Source organism: Corvus cornix, chromosome 3 (assembly GCF_000738735.6).
Source record: "Corvus cornix cornix isolate S_Up_H32 chromosome 3, ASM73873v5, whole genome shotgun sequence".
Taxonomy (NCBI): Eukaryota; Metazoa; Chordata; class Aves; order Passeriformes; family Corvidae; genus Corvus; species Corvus cornix.
The window spans coordinates 18,344,803-18,369,121 of NC_047056.1; the positions used below are offsets into that span (position 1 = coordinate 18,344,803).

Sequence of the window (24,319 nt, forward strand, 5' to 3'; positions counted from 1 at the left end):
TTTCCTGGGTAGCTCAGCTCATCATGAAATGTGAGCATCAGAAATGAGCTACACTCACATATGAATTCTGGCTTATGCTGTCATTGCCAAGTGTTATGTGGATGCTGAGGATGAGAAAAACCTACTTCCCATACACGGAAATATTCGCTATGATAGAAATGCATTTGTGTTTTTCAAACATGATTAGCAATCCACCAGAGCTTTTTTCATTTTTGTGTCCATCTGGGGATAGCCACCTACATCCTTGTATTTTCATTATGTGAGGAAATAATAGTTTTCATATGTTGAGAGAATGAAAATGACCTCATAGGCCTTTTCTGACACATGTGGCAGATCATACCTTCTCCCTTGGTGACAGAGTGAGTCATTCTGGAGTAAACTTCACATTTTGTAATGGAATGAGCAGGGAATAGTTTTTTGAAACAGTCTGAAAATGAGCTCAAATTAAAAAAAAAAAAAAAAAGAATTCAGCTGTTTTTATCATGGCTTGTTTCTGTTCCATGGCTGTTCCAGCAAATTCAGCTGGCAGCTCCTGGCCCCGCTCCCTGGCTGGTGCTTTACATCAGCCCTGCTCCTGCTGGAGTCTTGTGATTAAGCCCAGCCCTTAAGTCTGCATTCACCCCATGAAACTTCCCCTAAAAATTGCAGCCAAACAATGGGGGAACTGAACCAATCATGTGTGAACTGTGCCACAAACCTTCAGAAGTGCTTAAACACCCCAGACTTATGGATTCAGTTTGCTTATTTTACTGCCTTTTTTTTTTTTAATAGCTATGTTAAAAAAAGAAAAATCACAAAAATAGTGGTGAGACAAAACCAGTCATAAAAGTCATTGGCACTGATTTCAGCACTTGTGTCCATAGTCTCAGATTTTACACAAATGGGACAGGTATTTGCAGGAAGATCCTTGTGGTCATGTTTTCAAGCTCCTACTTGAAGCACGTGGACATAGTTAAATGTTCCAAAACACCTCCAATCCCTCACATCTTCACAGTGATGTTTGTAAAGGGTTTGGAGCCTGCTCTGCCTGCTTTTCAGAAAGCTCTAGAAAATAAATTTAGGTGCCTAAGTCTCAACTTCTCTTTATTTCCTGGACTTGCTTGGGTTGTAGAATCCTCTGGAAATCCTTAGCCACTAAGATGTCCAGTACACAGACTCCCAGTCTATCTGCCTGCTCTCTACTGGCACACATGACATGAAGGTCATCAAATAAAAAAAGAAAATACAGAGACTTTCACGAAGCTTTGCATATTGCAAGGCAAAACGTTTTGATCAATGGAGTCTAATGCCTCTTAACATGGGGCAGACTAGGTGCTATTATCTGTTTTGCTTTTGCTGGTTGATCTTGAGCAAATTACTTCCATGTAACTGGGCCACCTCTTTCATTTCCTCCTCCTGTAAAAGAGGGATGCCGAGTGTTCTTTGTAGTGAGGCACTCAGACATCATAGGAGTCAAAGTTCTAAGGAAGTTTCTGGAGAAGAAAGGATGAAGAGCAGATTCAGTAATGCTCAGATATGTGCATTTTATAAGTGTTTTGGGTGTTTTGTTTAGAAAAAACTTTTGTAAGTATTCAAGGAAAGAAAATCCCTCTAGAGTTTCAAAATAAAACACTTGGATTTTTTTGTTGGAAATGTCTTGGTTGGCAATATTCTTCAGTGCAACTCAAATATTAAAAATACTTTTAAATGTCTGGAATGAAAACTTGTTTAATCTTAAGTATGGTTCTCTTAAACTTCTTCAACATCTTTTAAAACACAGCCAGACTTCTTCTACTTGGAGCTGAAATCCCATTTTGTCAAATCTTTCATAAACTAAGAAAACTGCTATTGCTGTGGCTCTGTGCATAAACTCACTGGAAATACACGCTTGCTGTACAGAAACAGTATGAAGTTCACTGTAGAAATTAGCCACTTTGACTTATGTGGTCAACCCTGTATAAAATGTGTATAAAACTGAAATCAGACACTCCCCTCTGCATTCCTCATAAGATTGATCTATGCAGTTTACAGTTTAAGAGCTCAGGTGAACCTGAGAGAGTGGCTGAAATTGCTTCTCATTTCAAAGATGATGCTTTATTGTCAAAGATTAATGGCTGGGAATCTCTCATCACCTCTGTTTGTGGAGCTTTTGTATCTCTCTCCAGGACTGAGCCCTGGACGCAATTGTTTTGGTGAGCCCTGAAATTCCCAAGCTGCTTTTCTTTTCTGCAGAGTGATGCTGTCATGATTTATGAAAAAAGTCAGCTCTTGGAGTTTGTTTTGCTTGGCTTGCAGACAAAGGACTCCAACCCCATTTTTGAGTAGAGAAAGGTTAGGTGGGAGGCTTTATGCTGTGCTTTTTGAGTGGAAAACTTTGCAGCTAAATTGAGAATAATATTTTTCTGTCTAAACTGACCTTTATACTGATACATCCTCTGTCATTTTGGGCCCTTTTAAACTGTGTCTAACTTCTGCAGGTTTACAGTTCTCCTTTATCACTTGCAAGGGAGACAAAAGTCCTAAGGACCTGTTCAGAGATAGACACTTCTGTTCCTCTTTAAAATAAAATGGGACTGTGCTTTGGCCTGGCTTCCAGCACCACCTGTTCTGCTGCCATGTCTCCATGCTGTCCTTTCAGCATGGTCTCATCTGGGCATGCTGCATCCACCTGTTCTGGGTTTCCTGAGGGCACTCGGCAAATTTCTCCTCCTTGGCACCTCTGCCATATTTTGCTTGGCCCATTCCTTGGCTTTGGCAGAACTGGGACATTCAGCTGCTTGTCTGAGGGGAGGGAGTTGTGGGAAAAGTGAATTTGTGATGCCTGAAAGGGAAGATGCTTTGTGTAGTTTTGAGGAATGGACATTTTGAAAATAATGTAGTTCATAAAAAATAATGGAATTAGCAGTAACATAGTGGAAGGAATTCAAAAGAAAACTGCTAATAAGGCCTGAAGCAGATTTTTTTTTTTTTAATTCTCTTTCTCCCCAGTCTGACCTCTTGGTAATGGCACAAGTAACAAGTATTTCTCACCATACAGTGGCAAAGTGGCTCTAACTGTTCTGCCTTATAAACCCCACACATACCATGGGGGGATATCCCTCACTCTGTAACAAGGTAATCTTACCAGTAGGGTGGGTTTTTTTGCTTGTTTGTTTTTCAGTGATGATACTATTCAAAGACAAACTGATAGTTTGAGGCTTGCAATTTCTTTCAGCACTGGAATTGATGCAGAAGCTTGGTATCACTTTTGCTTTTTTTTCACATTAAGAAGGGTAATTAATTAGAAAAAAACTTTCCACAAAATAGTCCATCACAGAAAGTGGTGCTGGAAAAACTAAGTGGATGTCTACCATCTCCCATCAGGGCTGCAGGCTCTCAGCCCACCAGTTTCCCAGGCCAGAGACACCCATCTCCAGAGCTTTTGGCTGTGGAGCAGCAGGTCACAGATGACTTCAGGATTATGATTTATCCTATCTTGGAAATTTCAAAATGCTGGGCTTTTCTGTTTAGTGGCTATTTTAAACCAAAGTGAAAACAAATTTCAAGAACACATGAAACACGTGGAAAATGCTGGGTGGAGATCATGCCATCTCCAAGGTTAGTTTCTGCCTGTGTGACCCTGGGTCATAATTATAAATACTGCATGTCCTGTCCCCCCACTCCGAGTGGTGTGCTTCCAGCAGCAAATGGGAGGTGGATGAGGTGGATGTGGCATGAGGAATGCTGGGAATGCCCGAAGGTTCCAGGCTTTCTGGGGGTATTTTGGAATACACTGTAAGGAAAAAGATGATTGCTGATGTCACATCATCCATCTTGCTGTTGGGGAAGCAGCCTTTGGAGTGAACTATCTTCTGGAAAATGCCCAGGAATTGTCTTTGAGCAGTCCCTCCAAAGCCAGCTGTCAGTTGAATGATGTGGAGGAAGAGTGTCTGCTTCTCCAGCTTTATTCAGCAGTACCACAATACCCTCCTAACTGAGAGTGCACAGCCCCAGGCAGTGTGTTTCACCACTGCCCTGAGCCAGAGCTGTTCCACAGCTGAGCTGACAGTAGTGAGTCCCTTTGGAGCACTGGTGCATTGGGGAAGTGAATCCCCCACTCTCTGGTGTGTTGGTTTGGTTCACAGAGCAGCTCTCTGTGTGCAAACAAGAGTCTTACGGGAGGAAACCCCAGTGGAAGCTCTGCTCTGCACCTCCTGGCATGAACTTCCCCAGTCTCTGAAATCCAAGCCTTTGAAAGCAATTTGTAAGCGTTAGCGTTTCGTGGTAAATCACATCCTATTATTTCGAGTTTAGAATCCACTGTGCTTTGTTACTCACACCAAAAGCACTTCCAGTGATGTTTTAAGAATGAGCAGAGGGAAGGGATGATGGCAGTCATGAGGGCTTAGCTGTAGAAAGTGTTTCCCGTTTTATCTGGTAGAAGTGGTTGGGGAATCCCAAGAAGCAAAAGGCATTCGCGCCCCACCGCGGATTAATGTCACGGGATTCAAGTGACCCTTTTCCTTTAGATTTGTTTGTAGATCCCGCTATCCATAATAGTAACTGTGCCTGCAGTTATATAACAGCTTTATAAACTCCATAAAGCACCACTGAAATAATTAATGTGTGGACCACTACCAGGCAATAATGCTTAATCAATTTGTCCATGTTTGGAAGCTTCCAAACAGTCTTTTCATTCTTATTTTCCCAGAACAACTCACTTTTATGAAACCTGCTTTAGAGCCTCTGAATTTTAGGCCAGAATCAGAAAGAAATATATGAAGAACATCTGTCATCTGGATTGCATCTCAGCAGGCAGTTTGTCTCTGTAAGCTTAATCTGACCTGGGCTGCTCCAGCAGGCTAAAATGTTTTTCATAAAAGGATGTTAATCAACCTATCTCCATTTCTAGATTAGAAGATGACTTATCCCATCCTTCTCCAGTGTATAGCTTAATTCTTTATCTGTTATAGCTGAACAGCTCTTATTTACATCAGCATAAATTGAGAATGATTCACATTAAGCTAATGTAGTTTCAATTACATGACAGTGGTTCAAAACAGGGAGGCTGAGATGTATTGGGGATTCACATAATGTTTTGAAATCACTTTAAGTTTGATTTCTTAAGGTTAGCAATATCCATCTCCTTTAGTAAAAGAGATAGTCCACCTTTTGGAGTAAATTTGTGTCTCCCTTTTCAACATGATTCTCTTGGCTATTGATCAAAACAGTTGAATGGTTCGTGTAAACACTTCAATGGGGCCAAATCTTTTCCCAGGGAATTTTTTCCTAACTGGTTCCTTTGGAATGGTGCATGTCTTCTGTGGATCACCAGTCTGAGCACTAATGTGTAGAAACATTTCCATACCTTCTGCTATTATATATGAGAAATTGTTTTTCTTGTTCTGGCCGTGTGAAAAAGTACACAACACTCTTGGTTTGTAGTGCTGTTCCTGAGTCCTGTCCCACTGCAGAGTTTGGCTTGCCTGCCTGTGCCTTGTCCATTTTTCTCCTCATACCTTCTAAGGAGTGCAGTATTTGGGGGGTGCATGCTTGGGTCCAGAAGACACTTGTGTGTGTATCTTTCCCAAACTTCCCTTTTCCTTCTCCTTGACTCCTGGTGGACCTGTGATCAGCTGAAGTAAAAACAACCAGCTGAATGGCTGCAAAATTCCCCAACTGCCAGTGATGACCCTCTTGTACCAGCCCCATTCCTGCTGCAGGGTATCTGTTCCCCCCCAGCGGGATGAGGAGGCCAGGAGGGATGTGCAGAGCTGCACCCCATTAGCCAAGATGATGTGGAAAGCCTCTGGAGAATTTTCATGGCATGACTGGACAAAAAGCTCTGGGTGGCCTGCTCTAGTGCTGGTGGTAGTGTTGTTTCAGTGGTTGGGCTGGGCTAGAGTCCACCAAAATTCCCCTCCAACTGATGTTTCTATGAATTTATGACATTTGTTTTGTTGGAAAACCAAACAGACATTTAACTGAAGTTGCAAATAAATAAATAAAAAGTACAGAAGAGCTACAGTGCAAAGTAAAAGTAAAACAGAGCCATGCAGGAAAAAAGTGAGACGAGGGAATGTCCAGATGTTTTGCAATAAATTCTAATGATAGATTTAAGCAAAAAAGAAAATGACCAAAGACAGGCCTTTGAGCATCTTAAGGGAAGTAAGTTATTTATTGAAGTTATTGTTGAAGTTAATGGGACTCTACAGCAAGAAGATTGCAGGAGCATCTGTCAAAAGCTGCAGTGACAGATGTGGTAACAAAACAATAGCCAGAGAGGTGAAGGAGAAACAGAAACGTGTTACAGCTGGAGCAGATGGAGGAAGAAATGGGTAAAACACAATGAGATGTTGCAAAGCTTATTTTTTTATAGCTGTTCTTCAAAGGTGATGTCTCACCTTCAAAGACCCATATCTTTGAAGACAAATCCTTTTGGCCAAGGAGTCCTTGACACATTCCTGTACAAGTGACATACAGGGAGATGGCCATTGCTGTGCCCCTGCATGTACTCTGCAGACCAGCTCCAGGGAGGTGCCATCCTGGTCTGCATCGGAGAGCAGTGACCTGAAGGGCAGGCTGCAGCATCTAACACCCTGTGGGGCAATGCCTGTGGTCACTGGTTGTCTTCCAAGGACAGAAAGCACTTTCCTGAGCGCTATAGCCAGGAAGTATGGAGCAAATGTTTCGGGTAGGGGAGGGAGCAACAGTTTCGGGTAGGGGAGGGAGAGAGAGCGTGGCTCTTCCTCTTCCACTTGAGGGTAGAGGGTGGAGTAATTCAGGATGCATTCTTGGTGTTATTTTGGACACTGAGAAAGCCGGATTTCTCTTCTCTTCCTCTTCTATTTATTTACTCATTTTTGGTTGCCACATAGGAACCTCGGGGAGGGCAGGCTTCTTGCAGCCCAACCCTGGGAGCTGTTGAGTGAAAATTATGTAAATCCTGAGAACATTGTCTGTGTGACAGAAGCTGTTCAACAATGATCTTCCTCTGGTATGACAAGGATTCATTAAATGTAACTGCTTGTGGTCCAAGAAGGGCAAAACAACAGGTGGAGGCGCTTCAAAAAGCAGCTGGAATGTGGCAGCCGATGTCACCCGAGCCTCATTTGCTCCAATAATGAGAGGCACAGTGATACAAAACCAACATGGCATTTACAGTTATGGCATGATAAATGTTCTCCTGTGCTTAACAGCAGATCACATAGTTTTTATTCCTGTACATGTAGATTAAAATAATTTGATATGAGCCCTTGCTTTGGCTTGTCCCAGTAATGGCCAGGAAGTCTTTGTAATTTGGTCAAGTGCACAAGTGAAGCGGCTGTCGGACAAAGCCCCTGGGGTAGCTGTCATTTGCTCAGCTGCCCACTGTGATGAAGTGATTTGGTGTAGCTATGGACACAGCATGGCAGAACAGGAGCTCTGTGTGCCACAGGGAGCATGGAAGTTTGTGGTTTCTTTCAGCGGTGAGACAATCTCCTCCTGGCCAGCTGGCAAGCGTAGGAAACCAGATGATGTTTGTGTCCTACAACAGCCATGGGCAGGTGCATCGCTTCCAGGAGATGGCCTTGATTATTCCATTGGAAGAACAGCAAAATGAAAGTTATCCAAAAGCCTGGTGTCCAGGAGAGGGGACCAATACCTGAGTAGCTGTTCTGTAATGTGACCTCCAAAGCAAATGCTTGGACCTGGCAGTATGTGCCATCTGTGGCCAAAGGGACCAGCAGCTTTCCTGAGATTATTTTGATGAGGAGTTGTCTTGGGGTGACTTCATGATGTGCATCCTCTATCGCTGCTCTGTGCCCAGAAATTAATTTTGTGCCTTTCTGTGCCTTTAAACTGAGCCTGAGAGGGGGGAGAGGAAAAAACCAAGTGAACTTTTGTGTTTGAGTTTGAGTTTGTGTCTAGCGAATTGTTCTGTGAAGAAACACTTGGAAAAGTAAATGATTTCAAAGGTGACACAGACTTTGGAAGGAAAAAACATTTGGCCTTCAAGGAGGAGCAAGAAATAACCCAGGGATGCTGATTATACCATTGTGACTTAAAATAAGTCAGTTTAATTCAGTGTCTGGCTGAGTCTTAAACCAGGCATACATTACATACTGACTGGTGAAAATTACCTCTTCTGGTGAAGGTACAAGGGGACACGCTGTTTCAGAGCCCCAAAATATTGGCATTTGCTTTTGTTCTGCTTGAACTTAAAATGGCAAGTGCCTTTGCAGTGGAGAAGAACAGTACAACAGAAATAACCCCCCCCCAGCACTGCCTGAGGAGTGCTGTAACAGCTGGCTGGAGAAGTAAGGCTTTCAGTCTCCTGTAGTTAAAAAAGCACTGTTTAAAAATAATTAATTCCCATGTCTGGAGCTAAAGTATCTGATTTGTCCGATTAATACACAAACTCTTCCAGTGCCAGTGGGTCCATTTACCCCAATATTTATTGCATCTAAGCTTTCAGGACACTGATCATAACCACAAATGGAATACAAGGGCAATAAGTCTGTGGTGTACTCAGAGCTGGGGAAAAAGCAAGCAAGCACGAAATATCTGTGGTTTGACACAGCAAAGGACAGTCTTTGCTTGGGGATATTCCAGTTGAGCATATTGATTTCTGAAACAATTAACACATGGTTCCTCATGATCCATTTACTCTTTCTACCAATATATGTTCAGGCAATGATAGTCCAAAATCAGGACTGCTCTGGCTTTTACTGTGGTGAAGATTTTAGAGGGAATAAAAATTATCATACCAATTTCAGACAGCATAGATAAATTATTAAGCACCCTATAAAAAGTGAATTTATCACTTTTAGAGTGAGAGGTGGAATGAAAGGAAAATGTGTTGCGCTAAAGTGTAAAGGCGAGTTATGTCCAGTGAGCACAACTGGTATATGAAGCTAATTGTTCCACTGTTTTGAACAGACCCGAGTGAGAATATCAATTAGAAGAATTTTATCTTTGAAACGTAAAATTGTCTTCAGCATGGCCCAGGCTTGGAATCCCAAGAAAACAGGCCAATGAAAGATATAAAGTACAAGTTTGGGGCGACATATAGTTGTGACTATGGAATCAATCCTCTATAATAGTATTGAAAAATGCATTTTATGTAAGTTAACAGTAATATTGTGTTTCATTGACCAGGCCTTATTGAAAATTCACTAAAGTAAATTGCGTTCTTTGTGTTAGTGGGCCATCCTAAATGTTTTGTGTAGAATTATTTGAAGTTTATATGGCGAGAAGAACAAAGAAAAGAAATGTTGAGGTGTTAGTTCTGTTAAAGAGTGTCTATATTTTCAGGTTTCTCTAGCATACTGTGGTGCAAATAAAATTGCAGATGTGATTTAGACAGAAAAGGAGATCTGACATCTCGGTATGTCTCTGTACCCAGAAAACAGCTTGTACAACCAATAGGTTGCACTCTTTGAAACTGTATTTATAGTCACTTTTTCCTGTGGCATGGGAGAAAGCAGACTGTGAAGGTACAAGGTCATCCTCCTCCTGTTTCTTGTGTACATTGGCAGTCATCTTCCAGCACAGAGTTTTGAAGATTCAGCTGGGTCATGCCCTCCAAGCAAACTCAAAGGATTCAGGCTCCTTTCCATCCTCAGCTTTGTTTTTCACTTAGGCAGTCGTTATTCCAATGGAGGAAGATAAACAGGAGCAAATCCCCTTATTTTCCATGGCGTTTTTCCTTTCACCAGCTATAGGCTGTGAGTAACTGAGTATATGAACCAAGAAAAGGAAGGGAGAGGGGTTAGGGAAGGAGGAGAAATAGCACAATGACTCACCCTGTCCACTATCTGTCTGAAGATTTATATATTCCCTTCTTAAATATAGAAATGATTTCATTCAATTATTAACTCTCACAATCTAAACACTGGGTACGAAGGGGGCTCCTGGATGCTGATTCATAGTGATGGTTCTCTAAAGGAAAACTGGAGCAATCATGTATAATCTCTGCAATAAATCTTGACTAAAGCAGAAGATATGTATTTAGAAATGCTTTTATTCAGTTCCTGTCACTTCTGTGCCCGTTAAGCTGTCAGAAACACTAATGACAACCGATGGGTGCTCTTCCACAGAGATTGTCTTTTGGGCTCCAGATCCTACTCAAGTGATGGGTTCTAAAGGATAACAAGACTTTCCTTTAACCTGTGGAAGCTTTGTAACATCCACATAATCCAATGGGGGTTTAATATTACATGTTTGGAGGCTCACACTGTGCCAACTGCTCCTGGTAGGTCATTTACTCACACAGACTACTTATGGTTTCAAGTGGTGTCTCACTCACTTGGGCAAAGGGGCAATAACCCATCTTTAAAACAGATAGAGGCACAACCCAAAGGTATTGAACACCAGGTTTTTGTGTGGAACTGTGGGATTAGCTCATCTTAGTGAGCTGATAAGCAGAAGCACGTACTTGTTGGATGGTTGCAGGGAAGCCACACTGGCAGAAGTTTCATTAGAGGTGTTGAAAATGCCACTGTGTCAGCAAGGTGATGTAACGAAATCAGCGAGACTTTGCTTTTCGTGGTTTCTGCTTCTCCACCATGAGAAGTTTTGATAAGAACAGTTTGAGGGCTGCATTGGAAGATTGAGGATGGGAAAAGGTACCAGGAAAGACACTGTCAGGTTCTGAGTAAATTAATGCATCTGAGTGGCCCTAAATTGCCATGGGAAGAGTTTTGAAACTCCTGGAAATTTCCCTATTAATTTTAGGCTCTGAAAGCTAGGTGGGAGTCAATGGTGGAAAATATTTTATTTCTATTGCAGAAAACAGATGATTGTCCATCTTGTAACTGTGATGGTGAAGGCAGATACTCATTTAGTGCTCTCCTTCCAGACTGATCAAGCTCTTGGTTGAAGGGATCCTTAGATACTGAAATCAGAAATCAAACAATGCATCCTTCGTTCAGAGGCGTTGAGGAAAAATATGGTTGCACTTTGAACAGTGTGTGTTACTGTGTTCCCTTTACTTTTTGCAGGCCAATGATCTGTGTTTTATCTTGGTTTTTAGGAATTATAAGCATTTGTTTCTTCTTGCTTGCAAAGCTTCACTGACACGTGCAACTTTTTCATTTTGTAGTGAACCTGTTTCATATTTCCAGGATCAACTTTCTCATTGATTTTCCGGAGGTAAAATGCCATGAAGAAGGAGAGGCACTAATAGCTCTGGTTCCCCTTAAACAAGAGCTTTGTGAGCTTCTACCATGCCACATTAATCCAGCCCCCTTTATCCATAATCTGCTTTAATTGCTTCGCTCCTTTTCCTGGCTGCTTACCTGCCTCATATTCACTGACGTTTCTTTGGCATCAGGGACTGTGATTGAAAGTGGGAAAGCTGCTTGGCCATCAGACCCTATCAATCCAATTCCTTCCTGGGACGAGATGAGAGCTTAAAACCTGGAAGATGAAGTGGTGCAGCAGTTGTGGTCAACCTGCCGCTGACTCCTGGGTGATGGGGCTGCAAAGCAGAGACTTTGCTCTCTCCCTCTAAAGCTGTTCTCTTTAAACGGGGTGAATCCTCCCTGGGAGACAAGGGAGAAGAAAGACAGTGAATGGGAATAGGTACAGGCAGAAGGGCAGAGGTCTCAGATGAATGCCCAGAACAAGCTGCAGCACACAAGGGTGCAGTCAGCCAAAGGGCTGAGCCAGGAGTGGAGGGAGTGGAGGCAAGGACACCATGCTCCAGAAGGAAGCCTTTAAATCTTTTGTTCCTCAAACTCAGGCAAAAAAAGTGAAAGAATGTTGGAGTTTATTTACCTTCTTAGTTATTTCGAGGGCAAGCCTAAATTCACTCTTGTCTGCAAAGGTAGCAGAATCTTTTTCTCAAAAGCCATTCTGAGTGAGTGAAAGAGAGAAGGGAGTGTGTTGGCATTCATACTAATACTTACTGAGATGCAGAGTTGTGTAGTGAGGCAAATCTGCATTGATTAGATTGCCCAGCAGTGCAAAGCATGTGAGCATTCCCTCACCTAACCAGTAGCATTGACTTACCAGGTATGTCTTGGACAGCAACTATAGAAAACCACTGTCATTTGCGCTGCAACTGCCTGTTATAAAAGAGCATTCTTAGGCAGGGAGATGAAGCCAAAAGTAATCTGATCTTTTTGAGCATCTATTTTGGACAATTATTGCTGATTAAATTTATTAATAACCACTCAGGAGCATATAACTTGCACTTCGGATTTACCTTCTGTGGGAAGGTAAGTCTGTATCTGAACTTGGAACAGAAAAACAAGAAATACATAAATTTGGGTACCATTTGTTTCTTAAGATTCACAAAGAGTTTGCAACAAACCATGGCAATGCCGGTGCTATTTTTTTTAGCAAGGGAGGCTAAACAGTTTCAACTTGGAAGTTTCACAGCCAGCAGTTGATTTTTAGAACATATTGTGGTTGTACACAAGGAGGAGCTGAAGACAGGAAAAGTACTGACCCTGAAAAGGGTAACAGTGAACTGTGAATGATCAGTGTAGTCTGATTCATCTACAGCATTTATGTCTATCTATAGAAAGATCTAAGGACATCAAGTGCTACACTCACCCAATAATGCCAATTATTTGTTGACTAGATTTGTCATCATCATTACTAGGGATACATTAGAAAAGCAATGTCCCAGATGAGATCAGGGTTTCCTTATCAAGATGAAACGCATACCATTGGCCTGCCCAAGGTAAAATGGAACAGATTAACATATGTTTTGCAAAGTGCAATCATATTTTTCTACAGTCTTGGTAAAAATGCACTGTAAGTTCTTGCCTGCTGAGACAGGTTTGGATCAGCTCTAGCTATATGTACATACTGGTCACAATCAGATATGTGTGCATGTCCTTTGCAGAGAAATGAGAAATTGGATATCCCGTACTCCAGACTGGCTTCTCTGACTGCTTAGGCAAGGTGAATATGGGGACTCTGATTACCTCATCCTCTTTGGAAAAAAGCTGACCCACAGAAAAATCACAGGGTTGTGCTGTTTGGAGCCCAGCCTCAGGCAGTCCTGCTTCTGCCATCTGGAACTGGCACCAGGGCTTCCAGCCTTGCCTCAGCCCCCAGAGCCTGGGTGGTACCCAGAGCTGCTCCCTGCACTCCTCTTCACCTTGCTGTAGCATCTGGGGCCAAAAAGGGGTTTCAACAATATTTTGAGGGTGGGTAGGGCCCGAGATATATGTTCCCATCTGTATTAGTTCTTTTCTGTGAGGTGATGAGGCACTGCCATGGGTTGCCCAGAGAAGCTGTGGATGCCCCATCCCTGGAAGTGTTCAAGGCCAGGTTGGATGGCGCTCTGAGGCACCTGATCTAGTGTAAGGCGTCCTTGCACCTGGCAAGGGTTGGAACTGGATGATCTTTAAGATCCCTTCCAACTCAAGCCATTCTATGATTCTGTGATATGATCCTATGATTCTACATAGAGCAACATTTTAAAATGAATTTGTGGAAAATGTTCACAGGTAAACTGATGAACTAAGGGCCCAAATTACCCTTCCCCTGCACAGTTGCAATTTCCAGTGCATGGAGGGGAGGATGTTAAGGACTTGAAGGCTGGTTTTATAAGAGGGGCAGGGCATTTCCAACCTGCCCTGGTTGAGCTCACACCTGGAGCTGTGCCCCTCCCGATCACTTTTCTTCTGCTTGATGCAGAAGTGTTGCCCTGAGGAAGGCAATGCATTTGTGTGGCACACTAAGGAAAGTGAAACTTGCTCCCTGTAGGCAATCCTTTGCTGTAAAGGCCGGGAGAACTTCTCTTAAATGTTTTTCCTATAAATGGTATACAGTCAGTTTCCACAGCAAAGGCATTGCTCACCTGGCAGAGCCATCCCTGATGTTACTGAGCATGAAGTTATTTTCTGTATGCATGTACTTGCTTAGCAGGTCCCCTTATTTATTATCTGCTTGGGTAAGCTAATCAACTCACAAGGACACCACTGCGAGAGCAGCATCGTCATCGAGTAGGTCATGTGTCCTTGGTCTTGCAACCAAATTCAAGTTAACAAGGAGCTCGGGCTGAACTGTATATTCTGGCCCCTATGTGTGACTGGCTTAGCTGCCTGATAACCAAGCTGCTGCTTTCTGTGTGCTGCACATCTGCTCAAGGTGGTTGGGGCTGCAGACAGGACAGACAGATTTTCCAGGTCTGTTACAGCACTGACTGCCAGCCTAGGTGTCCCTGTGGAATCCTGCTCTTGTGCTTTCTTTTTATTAACCTCACAGTCTATGTGATCTTCTGAAGTAAAGACTGGGTCACTTGTTTGCTTGCTTGCTTTTTCTGTGGACAAGCAATACCTTTCTTCTCCCCCAAATCTGAGAACAAGCTGCTTCTCCTGGTCCCCCAAAACTTGAACTCCCTCCTTTCAAACCAGAGGGAGAATGAACTGCCTCAGCATTTAGAAATAGTTTGAATGGGGATTTCATTTTGCCCCATTTAAGACATGGAAGAGTCCCTGAATCAGGATTGGAATGAGGCCTGTTTCTCCAGTGTGACTGAAGTTTAGGTCCAGAGTTTTGCCCCAGGATCTGGTCTGTCCCTCTAGGGTGACATCAGCCTGGTAAGTGCAGGCGTGCTTTTTTTGTCCTGCAAAGGAAACAGGAATACCTTTGTATTGTAGGGCAAAGGACAGTGTGACGTTGCTCAGATGCCACTGATTTGCAGAGAAATCACACATTTGGTGCAGGGGAGCTGGTGTAACTTGTCCGTCTCACACACATGAACCCAGGTGGCTGAGATGAAGCCTATGAAGATGTAGACAGTAAAAGGTTTGTTAAAGTATCACATGGCAAGTGTGTATTATGTGTTTGGCTGTTCTGCTGGTGAGGGAGCCAGCAGATGAAGTCCTGAGGGATCAGTTACTGTGTGTGTAACCCTTCTGCCAAGGCATGACTGGCAGCAACAGCAGCCCCAGTCAAGTTTCACCCCGTTTGAAGACCCTGAGCTCAGTGGTCTGTTTTTCCTGGCAGAAACAATTGCCTGAAGAAGCAGAATTTTGTCAAGGCGAGGGAAACAGGAGAGTGTCCAAATAAATCACACCTTGTTCCTTTTTCCTAAAGAATGTCTAAATTAAAAAACTTGAAACAAAGTTTCCTTAAAAATCTAAAGAAAGATTTTCCTAAAAGCCTGGAACAAGGCCCCCCTCATTCTCCTTCCCCTGTCTCCTCCAGGTTTTCTATTACTGCTGTACCCTTAATCTGGAGGTATCTGGGAGACTTATTCCCCGCTATGTAGCACCTGGAGCCGTAGTTTAGTGTTGGGCTTGGCAGTGCTGGGTTAACAGTGATTCCAGGGTCTTAAAGATGCTCTCCAATCTAAATAATTCTATAGTGAGACAGCCTTTGCCCTGTGGAGAAAGAAATTGCAAACTTTCTGTAGCAGGAGGCAGATGCAGAGGCCCCTAAGCAGAAAGATGCACAGAACGGTACCAGAAACAAACCCAAAGACCTTGACTTCCAGGAAGAAGGCTTTGCTAGGTTTTGGTCCTTGCCTTCCAGGAAGAAGACTTTGCTAGGTTTTGGTCTGGGGTGTGCTTGAAGGAGAGAGAGAAGAGTAAGAACAGACACATCAGGAAAAGTAGCAGAAACAGCTATGAAACACTGATGCCAAGAAACAGAGAAACCCCCTAAAAGTAGCTTTTGGCAACAGATTCCCTCTGGTGCACAGGGAAGTAGGGCACTGCATATTGTCCCCAACTTCTTCAAAGGTTTTACTCCTTTCAGTTTCTCTTCATCCGTGGGGTGACTTGAGTGTTTGCATACAGCTGGTTAATGTGTTCTGATGTTCAAAACAGTCCCAGAGGGACTGAAGCGAGTAGGGAATGAGATTTTGGGAATCAGAGGGAGGCTGTTGGGGCTCAGCTGAGCTAAGCTAATTCTGAAGGGAAAGGATAGTTGGGTATTGAGGGGAGAAAGGCACAGGGGCTGGGAAGAAACAGGAAGATGGAAGACTGTGAGTAGAGGGCATGGGTCTGGCTTCTGGGGGCTTGTCCCATCCCAGGAACAAGCACAACTGGCTCTACCAGCTCCACTGGTGGGGCAGGCTCGGCTTCAGCAGCAGGTGTGGAGTCAGGCCCTGGTTTCTCTTCTATCTGGGGCACTGCTCGTTTGGGGGTTTTAGAGACAAACAGTTCTTTAATCCATACATTCTGTTGCTGTACTTTTTCATCCTTCAGAGGTTAGGAGAAACATAGTCTGGGAAGAGAGCACACATAAAATCAGCCCTGTGCGTGACCGTGCTGCGCGAGCTGCCCGCATCAGGTACTCACTCGGTGATACCTCCTGCCTGCATGAGATAAAGTTTGGTGGGAGTGCTGTGGCTGGGTCAGGGATGTAACCCTGCAGGCATTTAACATCCTGGAAGCTTGATTAATGCTGAAGGGAACACTGAGGTGCTTTAGCTCACTGCCGTTTTCACTTCTCATGCATCAAATGTGTGGAAGCATGCCGTGAATGCACAAAGAGGAATATTTAATAGCGATGATGTAATATCGAGGCGCTGGCTCGGTGGCTCTCTGGCATTATTCAACACATCTTTCTCAGCAGAATGATGGTAGTGAAATGAGATTTCATTAAAAGAGAGCAGCTCAGTGTATCGTTAAACATTCAGAGCAACATCTCCGTTTCCTTTCTAATGCTGTGGTGCTGAAAACACATCCCATCTCAAAAGCGAATGTTTAACTACAAATGTAATTTGTGAGAAAATAATTCTTTTTTCTTCTTTTTTTTTTGCCTTTGAAATCTGCTGAAAGCATGCATATTAGTAGAGCAGCCTTTCTTTCAGGGTTTTAATTTTCTTTTTCTTTCAAGGGAGCTGCATAAGAAAGTTGTTCGAGTGATTTCTCCCCAGCTATTCTGTTGAGTGATTCTTAATTACCCTCAGCGTTTGAAAGGTGAATGGTACTCTTACATAATCAACATTAATAATTCAGCTTAGTCCAAGAAAGCTTATTGCAGCTAGTTCTTTGATGCCAGAAAACCTCTACTAAAGCATTCTTTCTCAATTTTAATTCATAAGCTCCTAATAAAGCCAGTCCAGCTAAAGTATTTTAACCTGACTCCTACACTTAAAAATGCAGCTGAAATTATTTCAGAGGGCTGTGGCAAATAGGTATTGTAAATTTTAGTAGAAATGTAGTTTTTCACTCTGTTTCTGAATCTCAGGATTGTTGTCCTTGGAAGAACAGAAATAATATGTATGGAAACACACTTTTCCTTCCTCTCTTTCTGTGTGCCTTTCTTCTTTCCTAGCTGTCCTCTCTGGTGGAAATGCTGCCCTATGATGTGATCGGCATAAACAGAGATGAACAGGGAGGGTGCTCCTTATACCAGGAGCATGAAAGGTCATGCAGGATTTCTAGAGTAACTTCCCATCACACTGAACCATCACAACCCACTATTACAGAGTCAGCACAGTTACTGAGAGATAATGCACTTGTATTCTTTTATTAAGGTAATGATGGAAGGAACGCACTGACTGTCTGGTCCTATCAAAATTGCAATGTAAAGAAACTCCAGGGGAACAGAAATATTCTTCTAGCCTCCACCATTCTATGATAGACAAGACTCTCCACAGGAATAAGTTTTATCAGGTCTGATGGTGCCATGCCATCAGAAGTGTTGATGTCAGCATGGCCCATGAAACCTCGTATGAACAGGGAACCTCTGGAAACACTTATTTCTTTGACACTACTGTGCTTTTTAAGAGCAGCTACTGGAGGGGGATGAATGGATTGCTGTCAATGATCTGCCCAAGTTTTCATGTGTTAATTTACTTCCTTCTACACTAGCTCATTTCAGAGGGGTGAAGGTGCATATTTGTCTTCTGGTGATGCAGTGGGAAGAAGTTGGAGGTACAAAAGGAGGTTGGCAAGCTGGAGTCTTTAAAGGCTCAGCTGCCCATTTCCTGCAGGGACCATAAGCCATGGATACCTGTTGAGATTCTCACTGGCTAGAGAAAGAAAAATAGCTCCCTTTTTCCATTCAATCCTTTATAATTATTACTGAGATTTTCAAAAGTTGGGAGAGTCAAGGGAGATATTTGCTGTTTGAGCACCTGCAAAAATAGTCACTCCAGCATATACAACAACAACAAAAACATTGGGAACATTTCTGAAAGGAAAACATAAGAGTTGCCTCTGCCTGAAATGCCTAATCCTGCAAATGTGTTTTGTGGGAGTACCGTCATTCCTTAGAAGTATCATAAAGCTCAGCTGTTGGAAGCATTTTTTCCTTACCTGTGGAAGACGATAGTCCTGGTGAACATTTCTTCATCCTTTCCATTTCAGGACTCTAAATAACATATTGACCCATGGTGGTTGAGAGAACTCATTTCTATAGGCAGAAACACCCTTTTTGCATTCCTGAGTTTTTCCAGCTTTCAGACTGGCATAGTATTTGCAAAACCTGTAGATACATTGGAAAGATCACTGGCTTGTAAAGTGCTGTGATACATCAGGCTGTGAGATGCTGCAGAAGAAGAAAATACTTTGATTTTTCTTTTTCACTCCTGTAATATGCCCATAGGTGTTCTTGCTTCAGTGTTATCTTGATTCTGGGAGTCTGTCACTGCTTAAAAAAAGATAGTGTTTTTTCAGACTTGATCATTTACCTGCCTTCAAAAATTTGTGATTTCATGTCTTGGGTTTGAAAAACATTTGGCTGGCATTGAGGAAATGTTAGTTTTGTCCCAGTAAGGGGAAATAATCCATGAAAATGATCATTGTAGATAATGCAGAGCAGAAGTAGCATGCAGAATGCTAGTGAGGACAGCAGACAGTTGGCACTTGAGTTTCCAGCTGAAGTAGACCCACATGGCTTGGCACAGACCAGGTGCTTCTAGAATCCATGGTGGCTCAACCTCCACAGCCCAGTTAACACCACGTGTTCAGAGTTCCCGTCTCCTCCCTGCGCTGTGTTCTCTACTGCTGTGTTTAACTCTGCCAGGTTTTGAAGTGGATCGTTTGCCAGCTGAGCCATTTACTTCAGCCACCTGGAAATGGCTGTTTGTGCTGTCCTCAGTGAGGTGGAAACCACCTGAGAGAAGGCTGGAGTTCACTGGTGGCTCCACTGCTCTCCCTGCCCCAGGAGGGAGTTTCTGACATAGCCAGGGTGGATGGTCTTGTACAGCTTTCCATCGTGGATGACCAAAGTACTTTTTTTTCTTTTTACTGCAACATTTGTTATGAAGTTTTTGAGAGTTCATTAGCTGTGTTGTAGCAGTCTAGGTATTAAATATTACAGTGATTTTTTGGCTTTTAAAAGAGTCTAGAAAAATGTTTATTATAGGCTATTTAATGGTGTTCATTTCATGTTCATCTATTCAGCATTATGCTTCATTAGCTGTGGGCTTGTTGGATGACGACATGTAATCAATCAATCATGTACCATTTGTGGTTATTCTGCTCATAAAGCCAGATTTATTTGTTTTGGTTTCCAGACTGGAATGCATTTTTCTTGTGCTTTTGCAGTGCTGAGCCATAGATAAGACCAGTTGTTAGTCTCTGAGAGATCTGTCTGCTCAGGAAACTGTGCGAAGCAAACAAACTGCCTCCTTAATTAGAAGGCTGAATTATTGGCTGCTCCTGGTTTGAATGAGTACATGTCATCTTTCTCTCAAATTAATACATTATTACTCACATGAGAAGTCTGATTATTTTCGGTGGGAATTCCTAGTTAGTGCTGTGTGGGAAGACCCAGCAGAAAACCCTGTGGCTGTTACTGGTTATCTTTGCAAAGTAGTCTTCATGGAGGCCCCGTGGTCTTCAGGAAAGGATGAAGTGCCATTTGGAGCTCTGGCAATGGTACTGGGGAAGCCTTGGGAGCCCCACATCCACTGTACATTTGGAGGGATAGCGCTGTAAGCCCTTTTTAAAAGATGAAACATTAGTCATTCCTTATGGCTACATCTTGTGAATAATTTATAAATGTTATGGGTGTTGGGAAAAAAATGAGCAGCATAGATTTCCAGAGAAAAGAGGGAGGAATGGTAAGGTCACATAGAGAAAAGATGTAAGTTAGGAAAATTGCCATTACCCCAAGAAATCCCTCCGACCAGTAAAATACAAAAGTTTTTTACCCACTCCTTCCCACTGTAAATTTATTTCTCTGAGCACACAACATTTTTGAGGGTTGGAAAATCTGAGTCTGGATCAGGGAGGAAGCAGTTGGAGTTCCCTGCAACAGGCAAAACCAAAGGTAATTGTTAGCTCTGCATGAGCATGAGCTAATCCAGAGCCCGTGCTTCATTCCAGTTCTTACTGGCCAAGAGCAGCTGTGAATAGACAGAAAATGATACAGTGCTGCAGCCAGGGCTCTGGCTACATGGGCAGTTCATCATCAGCTCAGAGAGAGCTGCTCTTCTTCTTCTGCCGTGGAGCTGCATTCTTAGCACTGCTCTTTGCAATCTTGTGACTTTCTCTTTGTGCTGAATAACAGTTAATTATTTTGTGAAATCCATGTGGAGATGCGTAGAGTCCTCACTGCTCTAGAGTCATATGATGTTGAGCAAAAAGCCAACAATTTTGCTGCTGGAAAATGTGAAATACAGCATTATTATCTGAAGCGAATAGCCCCACCTGTTTTCTATTTGTGTGCATGTACACATGACCTCTTTTGACTTTGAAGTGTAGTTGAAAAGAGAAATCCATTTGCTATTATTTGAATTTCAGTCATGCCTATATAGAAAGAGGAGTCCCTTTGGGATAAACCTGGTAGCAGTCACTACCTCAAAAGTAAAATTGAAGTAATGGTCGAGTTGAGTGGGGACAACTGGGGAGACAGAGTTGCTCAAGGTCGTAGGAAAGAGGTAAGATAAGCAAGGTGTCCTGAGTTATGCCGGGTAGGAGAGCTGCTAGGCCATCTGCCTCTTGAAGGCATGGTTCACCTCTTCTGCAGCCAATCCATGGGATCTCTTAGACTGAAGATCAGCTTCTGCTCCAAATCAGGTGGCAGGGACTCGAGCCGGGGTCTCACACATATCAGGGCAGCGTTCGGTGCAGCAGTCTTGGGACACACTGGGTAGTATCCAGTTTGGCCATGCTTCAGCCCTGTGGTGCATTCATACCACGCTGGTCAGCATGACATGGGAATATTTCAAATATGTGAGGAGAAAGGGGAACAACACATGGGGTCATGACGCGGGAGGTTGCTTTCCACTTCGATTCAGCATCCCTGGTTTCTTTCATTTTAACTCTGGTATGGTATTTACACCTCTGGGTGGGTGGAAATGGCAGCTTCATGTCTTAATCAGCAGCTTAAGCCTGCTGGTTTTGAAAAGGTGTTGGTGTGCACAGTGATAGACAGGTGTAGAGTCATCCTAACAGTCATCCATTGGCTGTCTGGAGAAGAGAAATGCTCCATTTTACCCATAGTTGTGTTAGTTTACAGAGAAACTCTGTGGTTCAAAGAGTAACCATTGCTCCATCTGAACAAAAAACTGGCAAATGTCTCCAGCAGCAGCATGGGCATGGTGAGGAGACTAGAAGATAGAAGATTTAGGATGTAAAGATACCTGTGTATCACACAGATACACACTGACCCACCATTTCCCCCAATATTTGACCAACTCCATTGATGGGAGATGACCACAAGTGAACGGGACAAAGTTTTTGACTCTCCCCGTGCATGTTTTGCTCAGCTCCACTGGAAAAGCTTCTAAGAGCTATTTGCTCCTAATCATTCTCAAGCAACGAATGAATGGGAAAGAATCTTACTAGAATGATTTAGTGTTCGTCACGCATAATAAATGAATGGAGTTATTCACTGGCAGTCACACATCTCTGGCTAATCCTCTTGAAGGTCACTCGTACCAGTCACCAGCCTCTCGTCACAGCTACTGCAGTAGAGAGCAATGTATTGAGGATTGGGAGCTGTTTAAAAACGTGGGATCATGTCTGTCCACCAGTTTGGGTTTGTTCTTCACCCTGATTCCTACACCTCACATCATCAAGGACTAGCAAAGGGAAGACCAGAAACAGATGAAAATGCAGTAACACTGTTTGAATTATTAAATCCTCCCAGCCTAAAAGGAAAGAGCTGTCAGTGTTAATCGTTCTCTAGGGAAGTCAAAGCAGAACAGTTTGTTCTGGGATGTCCTCTCATGCCCAGATATTACACTAACCAGTTTGCAGGGCATCTGCAACAGCTTCCTCTTGGTGCAAAACCATCTGACTGGAGGAGAACTGGATTGCAACATATTATTAGCATTTTTATTATGTGCTACTTCAAGTTCTTCAAAAAATCCCCTGATTTAAATTTTGCTTTGTAATTTCCTTCCTCAGTTCCTGAGTCAGACAACACCAGAGGATAACAGCAATGTGACCTCACCAACAAGAAACATCAAGGAAATGAGGCTATTGTAACGATCTGGAAGGTGTACGTGGGCACTACTCACTCCCTGGGACTAAAAGAGACCTTAATTGTGTTACCACCCACCTCTCACAGCTACAGCACTCTTCTGGTGACTGTTCCCTGCCTGAGTGGGTCGGAGCACCACAGGAAGTGGTAATGTAAATGGATCATTTGCAGTGTACTAAAATTATACTTTGTGTTTCAGCCTAAGGGAACCCCAACTGTATTACCCGCCCAAGGGCATATTGTCTGCCAAGGTGTGGCTGAGATCTGCAGGCACAAGGCTGAGAGCTGTGGATAGTGACACAAGTAACACGTTGTCCCAGTTTGACAAGGATTTTCCCTGCCAAGGGGTCTGTGAGTTGTTTGATGTAGACAGGTACAGAACTGCTAGAAAAGGCCATATTTCTTTATTTCTTTCCCATTTCCCATAGGTGTGAGGTGATCAGAGCACCTGAAAGGCAGAAAGTGATTAGAGACAAACATTTTCCCTTCCTTCCTTCCTTCCTTCCTTCCTTCCTTCCTTCCTTCCTTCCTTCCTTCCTTCCTTCCTTCCTTCCTTCCTTCCTTCCTTCCTTCCTTCCTTCCTTCCTTCCTTCCTTCCTTCCTTCCTCCTTCCTTCCTTCCTTCCTTCCTTCCTTCCTTCCTTCCTTCCTTCCTTCCTTCCTTCCTTCCTCCCTTCCTTCCTTCCTCCCTTCCTTCCTCCCTCCCTCCCTTCCTCCCTCCCTCCCTTCCTCCCTCCCTCCCTTCCTCCCTCCCTCCCTCCCTCCCTCCCTTCCTCCCTTCCTTCCTCCCTTCCTTCCTTCCTTCCTTCCTTCCTTCCTTCCTTCCTTCCTTCCTTCCTTCCTTCCTCCCTCCCTCTCTTTCTCCCTCTCCTCCCATCCCCTCTTCCCTTTCTTTTCCTTTCCTCTTTCCTTTCCCCTGAATTTTCAAATTTTCCTGAACTTTCCTTTCTCTTCTTTCTGCCTCCCTGAAGTGAATAACTTTAGATCATCATTCATTTTTGGTTCACTGCTCCTGGGTGTTGTCTTTGGTGTCCCTGCAAAGCCAGTCTTGAGGGACTGGCTTCCTGCCGTGGTCAGGGCTTGGTCTTTTGCCTTCTCCCAACAGCTGGGCCAGGTATCAATCCCATTATTCTAAAAAGATGCAGACCTTAATTAAAGATACTGAATATTCCTGTATGACAGCAGGCCACTGTTTAGATACATGGACAAGGAGAACTGAGTAAATGGTGCCTATTTACAGCACAGAGGGCCTTAGTCTTCACTGACAGTACTCCTGTTGTCTGTGGAGCCACAAGCCTGCTCAAAGGGGTGAACCTGAGGCCCTGGAACCCCATGAATCACTGTGCTTATCCAGTTCTTTTCACTTTGGATTCACTCTGGAGCAAATCCAGATGAGTGCAAACTGCTGTTATCTATTCCAGGAGCCTTGATACACTTACATTCTGTGCTTCAGAGAGTAAATACAGGCGTGTTGGCTCATGTATCTTAGTAAGGATTGAGTGTGTCTGCCTTGAGAGGAATGAAAAATGTACAGGCAAGAAATATCATTCTTGCAGAGGCTATGCTTAATCCACTAAATTACTCCCTTCTGTGGGTTAAAGTCAGCTCCCATGTATCTCCTCTCCTTTTTCCCAGCTATCTTGTGGAGATTTCAAGCATGGGCCACACCATGGGGGTTCCTGATTTGCCTGCCTCCTGTCTTGTCTCTGGGAGTGTCTTTGTGTCATGAGTGCCATACTGGTGAGTCCAAAATGCAGGAAAATTTCAAAGGGCCCATGTTGCTGCTCTGCAAGATTTATTTTTGGCAGGCTGTTAATAAATAAAAGGACAGTGAAAATACAGGTCACAGAATACAGCATTATCCACTCCTGTTCTTCTCTGCTGGGCTCAGTGGAGTGATGCTAATCTGGCCTCTTTCTCCTTCCTCTTCAGCCTTCCATCTCAAAACCAGTTTTGCTCACATTCAGGTTGTAGGGACGTGGGAGTTCAATTTGCTCAGTTGGCAGCTCTGAAACCTGACA

At 43.3% G+C, this 24,319-nt stretch overlaps 1 long non-coding RNA gene across 1 annotated transcript in view; it reads left to right on the forward strand.

Moving 5' to 3' along the window:
- LOC109143816 overlaps positions 1 to 24,014 on the forward strand; it is a 132,502-nt gene extending 108,488 nt beyond the window's left edge. Inside the window, exons 7-8 of the long non-coding RNA XR_002044192.3 lie at positions 22,224 to 22,446; positions 23,934 to 24,014. This is a non-coding gene — a long non-coding RNA (uncharacterized LOC109143816). The remainder of the gene's footprint in view (positions 1 to 22,223; positions 22,447 to 23,933) is intronic.
- The last annotated feature ends 305 nt before the right edge of the window (positions 24,015 to 24,319 follow it).